Here is a 14,520-nt window from a genome sequence, read left to right as displayed (position 1 = left end):
TGATCACATGTGTAGAGGACAGGGGTTGGGTCTGTATCAGACCCTCAGTGAGATGGTTCAAGTTACAATGTGCAGGGAATTAAAACACAATGTTTAGGGCCGGATTTAATCACTGAATCTGACACTGTGAGAGGGTTGGTTTTGCTGTGAAGAAGCAACATTAATGGAAGAAGACACAAGACCTTTAACAATTCCCATTTGTTTAGCAGAAGTGACCAATTTGTATGTAACCTTGACAGAAACAGATATTCGCTCTTGCAACAAAGGAGTGCTGTCTAGTTTATTTCATGTTGGAGAAGGGTGTGGACTTTTGAAATCAATGCCTTGCAGTGCCTTGCATCATTAATTTAGCATGTCTGGAGTGGTGGATCACACAGATCGGAAACAGGCCTTTGGCCGGCCGTACCTGTTCTGACCATCCACTCACTGACTACACTGGTCCCATTCATCAGCACTTGATTCATAGCCGACTGTATCTCGGCAGTTTCAATGCACATCAGGATTATTCCCTGGATCGCTTCTTGAAAAATGCAACATGAGCTGCTCGCCAGTTCTCCAGGAGTTTGCTTGTGGCTAGGCAGGACACCAGGATATTGGTCAAGGCCCCAGCAATCTCTTCACTTGCCTCTCTTTTTATCTTGGGGTATACCCCATCAGGGCTTCGAGACTTATACGCCTTTTGCACTTTAAGAGACCCAACACTGTCTCAACCTTTATTTCAAAATACCTGTGTATATGAGTACTTTCAGCACTGATCTCCCTATCCTCCGTGTCTTTCTCCTTGGTAAATACTGATGTAAGTTACTCATTAAGGACATCACATACATTCCCGAGGGCTCTGTTTGATTCGACCTTCCTGAGCTTTACATACTTTTCCTTTTCATGCTTGACTAAATTCATCACTTCTCCCCACATTTAAAGTTCTCTTACACTGCCAATCTCGTCATTTCTTCATACAGGAATGTACCCGTCCTATACTCCATGCAGATGGACGATAACCACCTTCCACATGTCAGATTTGGACTTGTTTCTCAGTTGTTTCTCATTAACTCTCCCTAGTTCCTGCTTAATAAACTCATAATTTACCATGATCCAATGCATTACCCTCCCGCAAAGTCTACATTTTCTTTCCATATAGCGCTCTTAAAGTTAAGGAGCTCCGCCCTCCCTGTTCACCCACCAAATGGTCGGGCATCTGGCTTGCATAATCACCCAACACCAGGTCCAGTACAGCTCCTGCTTTTGTTGGACTATCTACATACTGATTTAAGATGTTATCCTAGAGAGCAAAAGTAGTTGAAACTAGTGAAATGGGGAGCTTTTTAATAATCAAAAGAAGGCAATTAAAAAGCAATAAGCAGAGAAAATGTGAACTATGAAGGCAAGCTGGATAATAAGATAAAATAGGATCCCAAAATAAAGTAAAATAATGAAGCACAATAATGTATCATATTCAATCGTGATTATATGCATAAAATCTAACATGGTCCGGTCTCCAATGTTCCCACTAATTACTATTTTTGCCGTTGCATGGATCAACAATTTCTCTGAGCCAGAAATGTTCACATGGCCTGAGAAAAGTGCTGCATCTCAGATATGTTCTTTTGTAATGTGCATCCATGAATATTTAGAATGGACTGTCAAAAAATACTTTTGAATTTATCTATTAATGCAAGATAATTATAAAATACAGTACAACAGAGAAAAACTCTCAGGTTTCATGAACTTTTTTTTCCAGCTGCATTAAAATTCATGATGGGAGTATTTTAATTACAGTGCAGATGCACACCAGCACAGCTCAGAAGGAACAGTGACAGTCTCTCTCTCCAGGTTGCCCCAAATTATAACAGTGTTTTGTCCACTGTCTCGTCAGTGACAACATGTTGTTGGAAACAGGAAAATCGCAAAAATCAGCACCAAATCTCACCCGTGTTCAGATTCGAGGTAGGCCTGTCTAAATAGTAAATGCACTAGATGACCACTTTATTAGGTGCAACTGTACACCAGCTCATTAATGGGAATCTGTTAATCGCGTGGCCGCAACTCAAATTGCCAGACTATAAACCACAGCACTAGCTATAGTTTTATTGCACATAGATAGCAGAAGGAAGGGCGCTGTGGACTCTGGCGAGAAGTTATGAATTTGGGATAATCTTTTCCATTGAACACTGCACACTTTCTTTCTTCAGATCCAACTGTGCACCAGTTGCCTGGAGATGCCGTGAACTCAGGTTCATCCTTTTCACGAAATCGTTTTCAACCATTGTCAGTAGTTCGATCATTGCAGTAATATGCCAATTGGGAAGCAACTGTACGAGATTACCATCCCCCAGGAATACCCTTCTCCTTCAGTTGATTGCTCAATTATGGGAAAAAGTTCCCATATCAGAGCAGCAATCATGAAATTACATTGAATTTGCCTGGTATTGCCTTTATTTTACAGACACATCAACTGTTTCTCATCAATCAGCGATGGGAGATCTGTGAACTCAAAATTCACTGCGTCTCCTTTTTGTGGGAGTTGGTTCTGCCATATTAGATTAGCATTAGGACATTTGGCCCCTCAATCCTGTTCCGCCATTCTCTAAGCTCATCTCAGCGGCCCAAACCTGTGTCCTCCTGCAGAAAACTTTCCTGTCAAGGATCTGTGCTCTGCTGAATTCAGCACATTGAAAAATAAAAATTGTTTCATCCCCCCACCTGCGGCAAACAAATCTTACGCAGTTTTATATGCAAAGAGTGGTGAGTGCATGGAATGGGGTGCCGGCAAAGGAAGTGGAGGCGGAAACGATAGGGTCTTTAAAAGACATTTGGACCGGTACATGGAGCTTAGAAAAACAGAGGGCTATGGGTAACCCTAGCAATTTCTAAGGTAGGGACATGCTCGCACAATTTTGTGGGCCAGAAGGGCCTGTATTGTGCTGTAGATTTTCTATGTTTCTATATTCTCCAGATTCCTGTCAAGATCCTGCTTGATGCTGTGTACTCCAAGCAAGTGCACAACGCATTTATCCAAAGAACATCAAATACAATCAAGTTCCCATCTTTTCCTAATACCAATGAATACAGTCATATTCTCCATTCATCCACTAACAGCGCATGAGATAGATTCAACTCTAATTCTTGAAATTCAGCGAAAAGAAAACAAAAGCTCACAGATATTTCCTGAAAGGGAATTCACACAAACGAACTATCAATATACTAAATCTTCTTTGAACTACAGCAATCTGAATGACATTCGTTCTGAAAAAAAAAACACATCACGGCATGCCGTGACTCTCCTCAGGTCTGAGAAAAAGGCAATGAAATGAACCCATCAACTTATATCGTCAATATGGATAGACCGCACCTCTACAACCTTTGCACTGCATTCGGAACTGTACAGAAAGCCTGGTATGGCCAGTAGCGTCGGGTTCCCAATGGAGCTGCTCAGAAAGTTGCTTTAGATAGTCGAAGGAAATAATCAGGATAATTTCAAACAAGAGAGATTTTGCAGATGCTGGTAATGAAAGCAACACACACAGAAAGCTGGAAGAATTCAACAGACCAGGCAACATCTATGGAAAATAGTACAGACGATGTTGCAGGCCGAGAGTTAGTCCTACTGAAGGGTCTCGGCCTGAAATTTCGATTGTACTCTTCCATAGATGTTGCCTGGCCTGCTGAGTTCCTCCTGTGTGATCAAAATAGTTTACTGCGAGAAGCTGTGGTTTCTTTACTGTTCGATTAACTGTCACAAAACATGCGGCTTGGCACAGTTCCATTTCCAGAAGATTGAAACCATCCCAAGGTGAAAGTAATGGAAAGAGACTGTTGTCATGAGAAATGATCTGCAGGTAAAGAACAGCTGTGGGGAGAGGAGCAAAGTTAACAATTCCCTTTCACAACCTGTCCTCAGAATAGCTTCAAACATTTTCAGGTTTAGTGCAGATCGCCAGCATCTTGAGTTTCTGCTTGATTTCCTCTGTCTGACTGACAGGCGAAAGTTAGAGCGGATTTCCAAACAAGTTTTCAACACTGAACCTGCGGGTCTATTACTACTGGTGTGAAAATTGTACAGCCAGCACATTTAATCACAGCCTCTTGCTGTGCGGGATAGAATAGGAACTTCTTCTCTCCTCAGATTAGCAGTCATTGCTGCTAAAGGAACTCCAGAAACAAACAACGGAGCCCAGAAGAAAAATGCTTGCTCAGCACCTCTTAAAAGCAGGTAGCTTGATCCCCGGTCCATTTTACCTAGGCAAAAAACTGTGATGTCCCATCACACAAGCTCACAGGGCTCACAGCTGATCCTGCCACTTAACCACACGGCAAGTCTCAGACTGGCAGCTGTAGTCAGTAAATTCCCAACAACCAATATCCATCCACCGGAAACTTATGTTTCACAGCGAAACGACGAAGATCCCTCACAACTGCTGAAGCCCAAACACGGCCAGTTCCATATTCCCGGATTTCCCATCCGTGGATCATAACCCAAGCACCAAAACACTCAAGACTCTTTGCTGCCGGAAATATGCTGCAGTATGTTGGTCATACCCAGTTCAAAAATTTACACCCCCACACCAACCCACACAACACTGAGAACATGATTGTCCTCTGAATGGGCCGGAGATTGCATTGGAAAACCTGACTGTGGGTCAACAGAGGGCGGGAATATGTCTCACATTGTTTCCTGAAGCTAAATTGAACACGTGATCATTATGTTATCGAATGAGACATTGCCCAGCATAATTAATGACCACATGTCCTGCAGGGTAACAGGAATAAAATGTTTTTTTAAAGTTATGATATTGAAATTATGTGCTGGAAACAGTGTCTGAGATAGGATCTGTGGAAAGAGAAATAGTGGAAGACCTGGTCTCAGAATCGTGACAGAGCAAGATGCTGCCCAATTGATGAACGTTCTGACTATGAAATATAGGAGCATAAACAGGGCATTTGGCCCATCGAGTCTGTTCTTCCATTTCATGGCTGTTCCATTTTCCCTCTGAGCCACAATCTCTTGCTCTCTTCCCATATCATTTTCGTCTTCCACTGTGAAAACTGATCCAAGATACTTTTTCAGTTCATCCTCTATTTACTTGTCCCGCATTACTACCTTCCCAAATTACAGGGTAAATAATATCATAGTATGATCACTGACCCAGAAGGGTTTCTTTACCTCCAGCTCTCTAATAACTTCCAGTTCATTGCACAACACCCAATAGGGAATATTTTATCCCCGCATGGGATCAACCAAAAAAACAGCTTAAAGAAATCTAGAAATTCCGTCTCTTGGGATCCAGCACCAACGCAATTTTACCATGTTAAAATATCCCATGATTATCGTAACATTTCCCTTTTGACATACGTGTTCTATCTCCCGTTTTAATTTTTAGAACATGTCATTACCAGTTTGTTGGGGTCTGTATATAATCCCCATCAGGGTCCTTTTACCCTTGCAGTTTCCTAGCTCTACGCACAAAGATTCAAAACCTTCCTACCCTATGACACCTCTTTCTAATGATTTGACTTCATTTTTCACCAAGAGTCACGCCACCCTTTCTGCCGACCTGCCTGTCCTTTTGATACAGTGTGTATCCTTGGATGTTAAACTCCCAGCTGTAATATTCTTTCTGCCACGATTCAGTGACGCCCACAATGTCATACATGCCAATCTGTAACTTTGCTGCGTTCATCCATTATTCCGTTTTCTGTTCGCCTTCAACTGTAACATCGTCAGTCTTGTACTCCCCGTTTTCCATTTTGTCTGTCTTTTACATTGCATCTCATCCCATTAACTGCAGTTTTGCCCTATCATCAGCCTCGTCTTTCTAGCAGTATCACTGCACACTGCCTCTGTTAGTGTATCAACTACCCCATTCTCAGGATTATAACTCCAGTTCCCATCCCCCTGCAAAATTAGCCCTCCTGAGTCATTCTGGAAAACCTGCCTGCAAGGATCTTGGTTCCCCTGGGATTCTGGTGTAACACATCCCTATTGTACCGGTCATACCTTGCCCAGACGAGATACCAATTGACCATATATCTGAACCTCTGCCTCCTGCAGCAGTTCTTCAGCCACTGCCAAATCATTCTCCTCTTACCCTCGCTGGCACTTGGCACTGACAGAAATTCAGAGATTACTACGCTGTAGGTCTGGTTTCTCAGTTTTCTACCTAGCTTGCTATATTATCTCCCAGGAACCCCTTCATTTTTCCTACCCATGTCATTGGTGGCAATATACACCAAGGCATCTGGCTGCTTACCCACCCCCTATAGAATGCCATGGACTCGATCTGAGACATCCCTGACCCTGTCACCTGGGAGACAACATACATCCAGAATCTCCTCTCTATTCCACTGACAATGGAATCGTTTATACCCACTGTAGACCTCTTCACTTCTGTTCTCTTCTGAACCAGAGACCCAGAGGTTGTGCTTCCTGCTGGTAGGTCGTCCCTCTCACTAGGTGTATACTCTGAGTGGTATACTTACTATTGAGGGCACGTCCACGAGGCTTGTCTGCACTGGCTGCTCATTTCGCTTCCTTCTGCCGACAGTCACCAAGTTATTCTCCTCCTGCAACCTAGGGGTGACTAACTCCTTGTATCTCCGAACTGAAACTTTAACCATACCAGTATCCAAAAAGAGTGTGGTTAAATTCCTCAATGACTGTCGCCCTGTGGCACTTTAGGTTTATTACTGCTACCTTGTGTTATATGTATATTTGCATTATTGATATGGTTTTGCTTATTTTTATTAATAAACACCTTTAAATATAGTACAACCAGACTCCAATGGATACTTCTGTCCCTGCTGGTCTGACACCCAGTTACGGGGTACGTAACAAATTGGGGCCTTGTCTCAAGATTTGATTACAAAATTAGGTGGCCAGTGAATCGGGATAAAAGTCCCTTATCTGATCTGGTTGTGAGATTAACCAGACGGGAAACCAGCAGAGATGGAGATTGTCAAATTTTTAAAAGACCCGACTGCGGGGGCATTAGAGGTTGCCAGGAAGGCTGAATTGGTGAATGTTGCGAAACGATTAGATCTCCCAGAGGTGAAATCGTCGATGAGAAAGGCGGATATACAGAGAGAAATAACTGTGCATTATGTATCCAAGGGTGTGTTCACACCAGATGTATTGGACCTGTTCCCTGAGAGGAAACCAGCCCAGGGAGAGGTTCAGGTAGAGATAGAAAAATTAAGGTTGGCTGAGAAGAAGGAGAAGAGGCAGCATGAACTTTGGATAAGGCAGCTGGAAGCAGAGAGAGAAGCTGCTGGGCGAAGAGAAGATGCTGAGAGGGAGGCTGAAAGGAGGAGAGAGGAGGCTGAAAGGGAGAAGAAAGAAGCTGAAAGGCAGAAGGAGGAAAGGGAGAAAGAGAGGCAGTATGCGCTGGAAATAGAGAGGTTAAAGGTACAGCAGGAAGGAGACAGGGCGGCACACCCAAATGAGGGGTTCAAGATTGGTCAGGATATCCAGTTGGTACCTCCATTCAAGGAGATGGATGACAATAGGTTCTTCCTCCATTTTGAGAAAGTGGCTGTGAATCAGAACTGGCCTGCGAGAAAATGGGCTGTTCTGTTACAGAGCGTACTTAGGGGGTAGGGAATTCATTACGAATTCCCCATGTCCATCCCTGTAGTACTTCAATCCCGCTGTTTATCAAGAATCCCGTGCTTAAACAGAATTACAGTCTTTGCTTCCACTGGCGATTGAGAAGAAGAGTTCAAATTGTTTTCAATCAACACAAGAACAATAGATGTATTCGTCTGAAATAAGAAACTCTAAAAAGGGAACAGGTGTTTGCTGTACAGATCCTGCACCCTTGATTTGAAACAGGTGCCATTGTTCTAGAGCTGTTATTAATCTTTACCTAACCTGTGGAAATTTAAATCATGCCAGCAGGAAGCAGTTGGAACACAAAAGACACCAGAGCCAGAAGTGGCTTAAAAAAGCAAGTATCTCCTTGATCACTGATCCAATGCAAAGACAACTGGTTGTTTGGAAATAACGATCCAAAATAAATATCAGAAGCTGAAGTATTCTCACTTTAATTCTGCAGAATATTCTGACAGTGTGGATGCAGTGTATCGTTTCTTTCAAATAACCCCGTCCACTGCCCCACACAGATCTCTTGTAACCATGGCAACGCACACAATGCTGGAGGAACTCAGCAGATCAGGCAGTATCTATGGATGGGTGTAAACAGTTGACGTTACAGACGGAGTCCCTTCATCAGGACTGGAATGGAAAGGGGAGGAGGGCAGATGATTGACTGATTTGGAAGGTGCGGCTTGTTGTTTTGTGAGACTCGGTGCTCAGGGTCTGCGAGCAAGCAGCTGCCTGTCCGGGCACATTCCTCAGAACAAGGAGCGGACGTTCCGCTGAAATCAAATCAAAACCATTTATGCAAACACTGACATTCAAATGTGAAGAAATGTTAATATTGCATTTAACCCTTTCTGTTACTTGGAACAGCGATAGAACCAATGTGGTGATGTAAAGTCCATTAGCTGGGGTCTCGAAGGTCGACTGTACTTTTTTTCCATTGATGCTGCCTGGCCTGTAGAGTTCCTCCAGCATTTTGTGTGCGTTGCTCGGATTTCCAACATTGGTTGATTTTCTCTTGATTGAGAGTGATTGGTGATGGGTCACTGCCCCATGGGATATTTCACATGTCAATACCGGGGTGAAAGATGCTGACTGACTAAATCACAGTCTGACTTCCCCGGTGACCAACAATGGTCCCGCACCGGTGTCCTCACCCTGTACGGAGAGTTGAGTCTGAGCTGCTGCTGCCGAGGCCACTCGGCTATGATGTGTCCATCGCTCTTTACAGATGGACAGGGCCGGGTGAGCCGGAGTAGAGCGGGACTGCCGTAGTCCGGGTCACACTATCTCTCACCGGCTCAGGACGGGTCTGACAGCGGGAGGAGGTGGGAGTGCGATCAATTTAGCAACCCTAAAGAGGAAAACAAACAGGCTGTGTTAACCTTTCTGTCCGGATTTCCGTGTGGATCTCTCCTTTTTCTTTCATCGCAACCAATGGGGCGGAGTTTCTCTGTTTAACACAGCGAATCCCAGGCTGCGAATTTGATCCAGCCCGGGTTCTGGGGAGTCTGAGCTCCGCCCTCTGTGTAAGAAAGACTGCCTGACATGGATAGAGTTTCAGCTCAAACCTCCCTCACCTGTTCAGGTACAGGGAGCCGCATTTCTGCTGAAATTAAACCAAACACTTTCGATTATATATTTCCACCAACTGGGAAAAAAAAACTGGGAGAGATTGTTGCATTTCCATCCAGACAACGATTGTCACAAGAACCCTCCTCGCCCATGGTTTCATTCCACACCCCGCCGGAAATACTTGTTGAATTTATTTCTCTTAAAAGTCATTTATTCCAAATGTCCAGAAGTTTTACTGAGGGAGGGAGTGACGCACTCACTGAAAATCGTCACACACATTAAAATAGTCGACAGGGAGGGAATGAAGCACTGATTGAAATGAGCATGGGGGAGGGGGGAGTTGTTTGCTGATTAAAACTGGTAGCCTCACTTCCTCTATCCCCTAACATAACCCTCACTATCCTCATCCCTCTACCCCATCTATACCCCTCATGATTTTGTAGACCTCCATCAAATCTCCCCCAAATCTTCTGCGTTCCAAGGAACAAAGTCGTAACCTGTTCAATCTTCCCTTATAACTCGGGTCCACCAATCACGGCAACATCCTTGTAAATTTTCATTGTAATCTATCAACCTTATTTACATCTTTCCTGTAGGTAGGTGACGTAAACTGCAAACATACTCCAAATTAGGCCTCATAACTGTCTTATATCATGCAGTCTCCTGTACAGAATACTTTAATTTATGAAGGCCAATGTGCCAAAGATTTCTTTACTACCTTATCTAGGTGTGCTGCCACTTTCAATGAATTGTGGACCCGTATTCCCAGATGCCTTTGTCCTACCGCACCCCTCAGTGCTGAACCCTTCACTGTGTAAGACCCATCCTGGTTGATCCTACTGAAGTGTAACATCTCACAAGCCTGCATTAAACTCCATCTACCATTATCAGACATTCTTACACCCAATGCAGATCCCGCTGCAAGCTCCGATAGTCTTCATTGCTGTCAAATACACCCCGAACCTTGGTGTCATCCGCAAATTTGCTGATCCGGATAATCTAATTATCATCGAGATCATTGATATAGATTACAAACAACAACGGATATCAGCACCGATCCCTGCAGAATTCCACCAGTCACAGGTCTCCAGTCAGAGAGGAAACCATCTGCTACCACTATCTGCCTTCCTCCTCTATGCTAATGTCTCCTCCCATTTACTAACTCAACTTGAATGTCAAGAGAATGAAATTTATTGTTCAACACCCTACATGGGACCTTGTCAAATGCCTTGCTAAAGTCCATGTAGACAATATCTAGAGCCTTGCCTTCATCAATTTTCCCGGTAACATTCCTTGTAACCTCTTCGAAAAACTCAATAGATTGTCTAGAATACACAAAGTCATGTTGGATGTCCCTAATCAGTCCTGTTTATTTAAATAATCCTATATCCGGTCCTTCCAATGTCTTCACACGACTGATGTCAAGTGCCTGTAATTTCCTGGTTTAATTTTGGAGCCTTTTTTAAACAGTTGATCAAAATTAGCTATCCTCCAATCCTCCAGTAGCTCTGTCTTTTAGCGTAATTTAAACATATCAACTACGTCCGTGCAACTTCTGCATTCGCCTCCATCGGGGTCCAAGGACTGAACTTCTCAGTAGCTGGGGACTTATACACTCGAATTTGCCCAAAACTCTTACTCATCCGTAATTTTTACAACATCCATGGCCTCACTTCAATAGATTCTTTTCCCGAGTGAACACAGAAGCAATAATCCACTTAAGAACTCTATCGTTTCTGGCTCCATGTGTACATTGCCATTCTGATAATCCAGACAATCAGTTGTGTCCCCTGAAATCCTTTTGCTTTTAAAACATCTGTATAATCCCTCACCTTGTCTGTTAGGACAACCTCATGCCACCCTATAGCCTTCCTGGTTTCTTTCCTCAATGTTATCTTGCATTTTCTCAACTCCATAAGTACCTCAATTTTTTCCTCTACACCGGTTATGCATCTATTTTTTTTCTAAACACAAAGTACACTGCAGATGCTGTGGTCAAATCAAGGCATACAAAAAAGCTGGATGAACTCAGCTGGTCGGGCATCATCCGTTGAAAGGAGCAGTCAACATTTTGGGTCGAGACCCTTCGTCAGGACTAAAGAAGGAGTGGGCAGGGGCCCTATATACGATTTTTCTTCTGATTGGTTTTCCACCCTCCCCCCCCACCTTCTTTATAGGGCCCCTGCCCCCTCCTTCTTTAGTCCTGATGAAGGGTCTCAACCTGAAATGTTGACTGCTCCTTTCAACAGATGATGCCTGACCTGCTGAGTTCATCCAGCTTGTTTGTATGTTTTTTTCTATACCAGGGCCTCAATACCACGGAGCAGAGCTATCGTTCTCCATACTTCCTTTGACCCTGATGGCATTGTGATCACCAGGTGCAAACAGTTTCCCTAAACAAACTTCTGTTACGTCTGTCCTGTCTCAGTTCCTAATGGGAGATCAACTATCACAATTGAGTCTTTGGGACTTAGATGTACTGATTAATGAAACTTTCCTGAAGACATTTGTCAACTACATGAGAACATGCAGGGGTGTCAAACTCATTTTAGGTCACGGGCCGGATTGAGCAAAATGCAGCTTCATGCGGGCCGGATCAGTCAGACGCGTGCGAACGCAGCTTTCATTGCCTCCGTTTTTTCAGCCTGCTCTCATGTGTCTCAGTCTCTGCTATAACTGCAAAGTCTTTCACTTTACAAATTCCGTTTCTTATGAAGAAGACTGCCGAGCAAGACTGCCGAATAAACACTAAAAACCCTGAAAACGTGGTACCTGAATAAACTCAGCATTAGCCATATCATACGCCATAGACGCTTCGATTACTGGGGCCAGCTTTAATAGTAATTAGATATTATCTCGCGGGCCAAAGATAATTCCACCGCGGGCCGGATTTGGCCCGTGGGCCTTGAGATTGACATATATGATCTACAGTATGAGATTTCCAGTCTGTATGTGGACGGTTAAAATCAAATTATAACAAATTATGTTTTTTGCAATATTCTCTGACGTCTACTAATGTGTTCCTCTAAATCCCACAGACTCTTGGGCAGTCTATAAGACAGACCCATTAACATGTTCAAACAAATTTTATTTCTCCGATCTACCCATTAAGACTCACTAGATGAGTTCTCCCATCTGCCCTGACTGAACTCTGCCATGACATTTTCCCTGAGTGAAACCACCCCTACCCGTTAATCCCCGACGCTCTGTCAACTCTAAAACAACAGAATCCCAGAATACTGAGTGGCCAGTTCTCTGCAAGCCGGTCTCAATAATGATGACAATATCATAATGCCATGTGTTGATCCATGACCTAAGCTCATCTGCCTTTCCTTCAATACAATACACTGTAGGAATTTTTATTTTGTGTTTCTATCGATTTCAGGAGAGTGAGGAAGTGGTGGGTGCTGTTGTCACACAGATTTACAAGGGATTTTAGCCACTCCAGGAAAACAGGAGTTTTATTCTGTGAATGCTTCAGAGATGGGGTCATTTTTGCTGCAGTTGGAAGTTTCCACATCCCTTAAAAGGCTAACAATTATACCAGTGCCCAGGAAGAGCAGTGTGAGTTGCATTAATGACTATCATCCATAGCAATAACAGTTACTGTGAAGAAATGCTCTGAGAGGTTTGCGATGGCTAGAATTAGCTCTTCACTCAGCAAGGACTTGGGCCCACTGTAATTTACCTGTATCCACTATAGGTCACATTGCAATCTCATCGGCTCCTCACGCGGCTTTGGATTACCTTGACAATACAAATACTTACATCAGAATGCAGTTTCTCAACCAGAGCTCAGCGTGTAAAGCAATTATTCCTACAGTTCTGATCAAAAGGCTCGAAGCGCTGGGCCTTTCTACCTCCCTCTGCAACTGGATCCTCAATTTCCTCAACGGGAAGCCACAATCTGTGCGGTTTGGATATAACGACTGCACATCACCATCGATACTGGTGCACCTCAAGGATATGTGCTTTGCCCACTGCCCTACTCTCTCTGCACCCATGGCTGTACGGCTTGGCACAGCTCAAAAGCCAGTGACAAATTTGCTAATGACACCACTATTGTTGTCAGATTTTCAGATGGTGAGGAGAAGGCAAACAGGAGCGAGATATATCACCTGGATGAGCGGTGTTGCAGCAACAAACGTGCACTCAACATCGGTAAGACCAATGTTCTAATTGTGGACCTGATTGGGTAAGACAAGGGCAAAGACACACCAAAATCATCATTGTTTGGTCAGCAGTGGAAAGAGTGTGTCAGCATCTCTGAGGATCTATCCAGGGCCCAGCATATCGATGCAGTTACAAAGAATGCAGGTCAGCCATTATATTTCATTAGGAGTTTGATGAGATTTGGGATGTGACCAAAGACTAGCGGATTTCTACAGTTGTACCGTAAAAATAGTTCTAACTGTCTGCACGTTGCTTCATCTGGTAGGGTGGGGGGAAGTGATGAAGCTACTGCACAGGATCGAAATACTCTGAGGAAAGTTGTCAATTCAGTCAGCTCCATCATGGACGGTAGCCTCTGTAGCATCCAGGACATCGTCATGGAGCAATGCCTCAAAACGGCGGCATCAGTCATTAGGAATCTGCTTCACCAAGGAGATGCCCTCTTCTCATTGGTATCACTAGGAAGGTGGTACAGGAGATTGAGGACACACACTCAATAAGTCAGGAACCGCTTCCTTTCCGCTGCCATCCGATTTCTGAATTGACATGGAACCCATGAACCTACTTCACTGAATTCATTGTTGCAATACTTATTTAACTTTCAGTAACAGATACTTATTGTAATACAGTTTTTTCTCTACTATTATATATTACATTGTACTGCTGCCACAAAGCCAAAAACATTCACTATGTATGCCTGTGATATGACACACCCTTCTGATGACTCTTCGGGGATTAATTCCGAATAAGTCCATCGGGCTGAAGATCCACTTCCCATGTTCTTCTCTGTTCCCCAATAACAAACTGTGCAGCTGGATGGCCAAAGATCACATACTCATCCCTGGGACAATCACAGCCATCGTGAGCCAGTAATGCCACTGCTCCACTTGTCAGTGATGGGGAACCGTCTTTATTGTTTCACTTTCCAGAGAGCCGGACTCTGGGCATTGCCAATTTGGGACTGTGTTCACAGCGATATCTGAGGCTTTTTGAAACAGACTCGCTCCACTGCCCTGAGAAGACACTTGCAGTGTGGACGGTCCTGCAGCAGCCCCCGTGACATCAGATCCTAGACTCAGACATTGGGCAACAGCACAGCTATGCAAAGTCATTCCTCCCGCCACCCCCCATTTCCTAACTTTTATGGTTAGTTTCTCCCCAGAGCAGTGAAAGTG

At 43.9% G+C, this 14,520-nt stretch overlaps 1 protein-coding gene across 2 annotated transcripts in view; it reads right to left on the bottom strand.

Annotated features, from left to right (window-relative positions):
• The window catches only part of LOC140720361 (NACHT, LRR and PYD domains-containing protein 3-like), an 82,400-nt gene that overhangs the window by 37,049 nt on the left and 30,831 nt on the right, over positions 1-14,520 (bottom strand). The gene's annotated exons all lie outside the window — the stretch shown is intronic.

This window comes from Hemitrygon akajei, unplaced genomic scaffold (genome assembly GCF_048418815.1).
Source record: "Hemitrygon akajei unplaced genomic scaffold, sHemAka1.3 Scf000041, whole genome shotgun sequence".
NCBI lineage: Eukaryota > Metazoa > Chordata > Chondrichthyes > Myliobatiformes > Dasyatidae > Hemitrygon > Hemitrygon akajei.
This window is presented reverse-complemented; position numbering and strand designations above follow the sequence as displayed.